General features: G+C 48.5%; 1 protein-coding gene across 1 annotated transcript in view; it reads left to right on the top strand.

The window, feature by feature from the left end:
* Positions 1 to 233: 233 nt before the first annotated feature.
* The window catches only part of LOC109530792 (tripartite motif-containing protein 3-like), a 21,798-nt gene continuing 17,664 nt past the window's right edge, over positions 234 to 4,367 (top strand). The window contains 1 exon segment of the mRNA XM_019894688.1: positions 234 to 451. The gene's annotated coding sequence lies outside the window, so the exon portion shown is untranslated.

Raw genomic sequence — 4,367 nt, 5'->3', positions numbered from 1 at the left:
TGCGCAACCCCCCCCCCCCCCCCGCTGCCCCCCCCTTTTTTTTTTTTTTGCATCACATGCACTCCTCTTGCCGTCTGTCCCTGAGATTGGGATCCTCACCCACCCTCCCCCATGCCATTGGCTCACTTGGCTCCGCCCACAAGATGCCTGACCAATACAGCATACACGCCACACCCATCAACGCCTCCTCCTTCCTTTCCTTCCTCTCCTTTCCCTTTAGCGCCCCCCTCCTCCCCTTCCACCACCATCCTCGTCGTCCTCCTCCTCCTCCTCCTCTTGCCAGACAGACCCTGCCCTTTCCTTTGCTTTCTGTGGCTCCTCTGTGCGCGTTTGGGACTATCGGACCGGACCGCGGGGTCGCACAATGGCCGGCTTGCTGCCATCGGGCCAGCGATGCTGACGCCCCAGCTGCATTCGTCCGTTGCTGCTCCTCCTGCTGCTGGGATTTCATGTGAGTACCCACCTCCCCCTCCCCAAGCCCCCCAGTACATGATACAGACATACACACGTAGCTCCTTTTGATGCTTGCTTCCTTGCCCCGGTCTGCACTTCCGACCTGCTCGCTGCGAATGAATAATTGATGTTTTGTGAAGTGAAGTGAGGTCATCTGCTTTTAGTTTGTGTTGAACCCAAAATGACCCCCAAAAAACAAGATTTTATGGGGTGTAAACCTGGTGACAGGCCTCTTGTAGCCGGTGTGCCCCGTCTGCGCAGTCTGTTCAGTATGCGGGGTACATGTGAGTCAGCTTGTTTGCTTATGTCACTGCTGTGTGTTTGTGTGTGTGTGTGTGTGGGGGGGGGGGCTTTGCACTGCAGCAGCAGCAGCCAAGTGATGTTCGCTTTGAACAAGGGGATGGTGGGCCAGATAATTTTGTATCGATGAGCAGGTCTTTGTGTCCGAACGAGCCCTCAGGCGTCATCGGCGGTCTGAGGGAGGTTCCCTTGTAGACGCCTGAGGGGAGATGATGCTCATCCGCGGCGTCAGCGAAGGGCTTCACTGTCGGAATCCGTCATTCGGTGCTCGTGGAGAGGCGAGTGTGGCTCTGCAGCAAGATGTTCGGTGAAATGTCGCCACGTAGATGCGTGTGTGTGTCTGTGGAGCTTGAGCAGCTTTTTTTTTTTTTTTTTTTTTTTTAGGAAGTGCCATCACCCGTTTCACGACAGAGATAATCGAGCTGGCGAAGGCCTCGTCTCGGTTGGTCAGGGAGCATGGCGCGCAAGTGTTTTGCTCATCTGTGGACGCATCGGCTTGCTCCCACATCCCCAAGACATGCAGGTGACATTCCTAAGAAGAGTTGGGTGAAAAATAACCCAATCTGAGTCCAAAACGGACCGATCCACCACTGGGGTCAATTTGACCCAACTTTCTGCATTGCTTTGTTTGAAACAACCCCACGGTTGACTTGTAAAAAAAAAAAACAGCATGGTCAGATGGACCGAAGGAGTGGATTGGTCCATTTATGACCCAAATTGGGTTATTTTTCACCCAACTGTTCTTCGAGTAGGCGGCACGGCGGTCGACCCGTTAGCACGTCACAGTGCAGAGGTTGCAGGGTTCATTTCCGGCGCCGGCCTTCCTGTGTGGGGCCTGCGTGAATTTTCCTCCGGTGACTCTGTTTTCCTCCCACATTCCCAAAACATCCATTGTAGGTTGATTGAACACTCTCAATTGTCTCAAAGTGTGAATTTCTGTTTGTCTGTGCGTGCCGTGCGATTGGCTGGCAAGCGGTTGAGGGTGTGCCCCGCCCGCTGCCCGATGACAGCTGGGGTGGGCTCCGGCATGCCCGCCACCCTCGTGAGGAGAAGCGGATCAGATCATGGATGGATGGAAGGATGTTTTTACAGTTATTGTGAACGATTGTTTTTCTATTTATGGCCTTTTGTTAGGCTGGCAACCAGCGCGCCAAAGTTAGCCGGGATCGACTTCAGCTCACCTTTGTCAGGCTTATTTGAGGACAAGCACAATCGAAAAATGTCCAAACTTTCGATGATGCCTGGTGGGATATTTTGCGATGAACGGTAGAAGTGTTTGCAACTTCTTTTTTTGTTGTTGGTTGCATCAAATAATTTTGAATATTTTGGTATTTTTTCTGTAGCTACAAAAGGTCATCGAAGTATCAGAAACAGATACTATATTACAGATCATACATTATCATACATAAAATTACAAAACAAAACATGAAGCGTGCAACGCCGAGCATTTCTCCATCGCTGCACGTTTTAACGCGCTTCCTCCTTTTGGTGCACTCGGGCTAATTTGTGAAAGCGTGAAAAGAGGTGACAGGATGAATTGATGCCGTCTGCCCTCTCTCTTTTGTTTTCTGGTCAAAGTGCTGACGAGTCGCGTGTTTGTCAGGGTTAGTCAAATGTGAACAAAGGTGACGCGCACGCTTTTGGTCAGCAACTTTGCGATGGGAGTCACGTAACGTACTTTGGCCTCTGTCCGGATTGTCAAAGCCTGATCGAATTAAATCGAGCAAAAGTGCATGACTCCTGATGTGTATCCTGTCCCACGTGTTTTATTTTGACCCAACAGCAATTTGCCAGAAAATGACCAATTTTAGTGATGGCCAAGTACTGACACCAGGTATCGGTATCGGGCCGATAGGACCTTATTTTAAGGCATTGTGTACTCGCGGAGGGTGCCGATACCAGCCACGATACTTCGGACAAGAAAAATCTGACATTGAGTCAATTTTCCTCAGCAGGAGTTGGCGCTATACTGCGGCAATTTGACATCAGTCATTTGCGTCAGAAAGAAAGCTCTTTGTTCACAATTATTTGTCATTATTTTAAATCCAATTTTATACATCAAAAGTACAAGAGGTATTGGATAACATAACTATTCCTGAAACTCCGCTAGCTTTATGCTAATATACGTTGCAAAATGTGAATATTTAAATGCAAACCGTGCAGCAACACATCTAACAAAAACAAATCATTTCAATGTGGAAAACTGACTTGAGCCATGAGTCAACTGTACTCTGTCGCCCTTCCTGACCGACGCTCGTTATGACCCTCCCTCATTCTAACTGGAATCCTTCAGCTAAGCAAGGCTAGGAAAGTAGAGATAATGTCATGGCATTGCTACCAGACTGAAAAAACATTATTGTAAACTGTGAAGGACAAGTCAAAGCTGCTACAGATTTCATCTTGCTATGATCTGCTGCGACGTGAGCCTCCATCTGCTCGTAGGTTGGAAATCTTGTTTGACGGAAAACATCCAGTCAGAAATGTGGATGTGATGTGGCCAAGCGTAACAAGAGCTTGTTATTGGGAGGAGCAAAGCATTCTGGGATGAGTCACCACTGGCCGACCACATCAAGTGTGTGTTGACCCAAAAACACACACGCTTGGATTTTCCTTGAATGTTGCAGACTAATTTTGGTCGGCCTTCTTGCTGACTTCTGGTTCATGAAAGAAAATATGAGAGAACGTTCTTTTTCTATGGTGGTACAAATATCACATTAAGGTATTTTTTGTTTGTTTTTGTACAATAAAGTAAGCCGTGCTTCAAGCAGCCGGTATATGACCACAAATGGTGGAGCAACATGTGTGGACAGATAATATAGCAATTCTAACAGCCATGTTTTCTATCCTGCGCAGAAATAACTTCTATTAGAGCAGCTACATAGATGTTGATTCCAACCCTTGCCCCAACCCTAACCTTAACCCTAACCTAACCCTAACCTTAAATGCTAACCCAGCACTAACCCCAACCGTAACCCCAACTTCAATCCTAACCCCTATTCCAACTCCAGCCTTAACCTCAACCCAAACCACAACCCTTACCCCATAACCAACACCAACCCTAACCTTGACCCTTACCCCAACCTAAAGACCAATGTTGAACCTAACCCAGACTAGTAACCTAAATTTGAAACCCTGACCAAGGAACAAAACCCTAACCGTGGCTTTAAACCTGACCACAATTTCAAACCTTCATTTCACATTTTTACCTTGTCTCAAAACACTCATTTGAATTGCTAACCCAGGCCCGAAATCCGAATTTGAAAACCTAACCTCGGCAAAACCTTTCATTTGTCATCCAGAGTAGGATGCCTTGAGCTCATCGGAGGTGTTTCGCTGTCGTCGGAATGAATGAAGTCCACGCGCCGCTGGGTGTTTGCGGCCCTCCCAAAAATGCCGTTCACTTCAGAACCTCGGTGACAAGATTAGCTCATCAAAGTCTTCCCGATGGAAGAGGATGACTGACAGGGGAGGCCCGAGCGAGAAGGGAGGCGTCACCGATGCTCATCAGTCACTTGTAAGCCGCTGGCGGGTCAAGTGCGGGAGCGCCACGTGTCGGCGTCGTCTCGTTTTAATCTAGATGGCAGACATGCCCCCCCTCCAACCCCCCCCCCCTC

The sequence above is a fragment of the Hippocampus comes genome, unplaced genomic scaffold, assembly GCF_001891065.2.
Source record: "Hippocampus comes isolate QL1 unplaced genomic scaffold, H_comes_QL1_v1.1 scaffold89, whole genome shotgun sequence".
Classification (NCBI taxonomy): domain Eukaryota; kingdom Metazoa; phylum Chordata; class Actinopteri; order Syngnathiformes; family Syngnathidae; genus Hippocampus; species Hippocampus comes.
The sequence above is the reverse complement of the archived record's forward strand: the minus strand, read 5'-3'. Positions and strand labels throughout refer to the sequence as shown.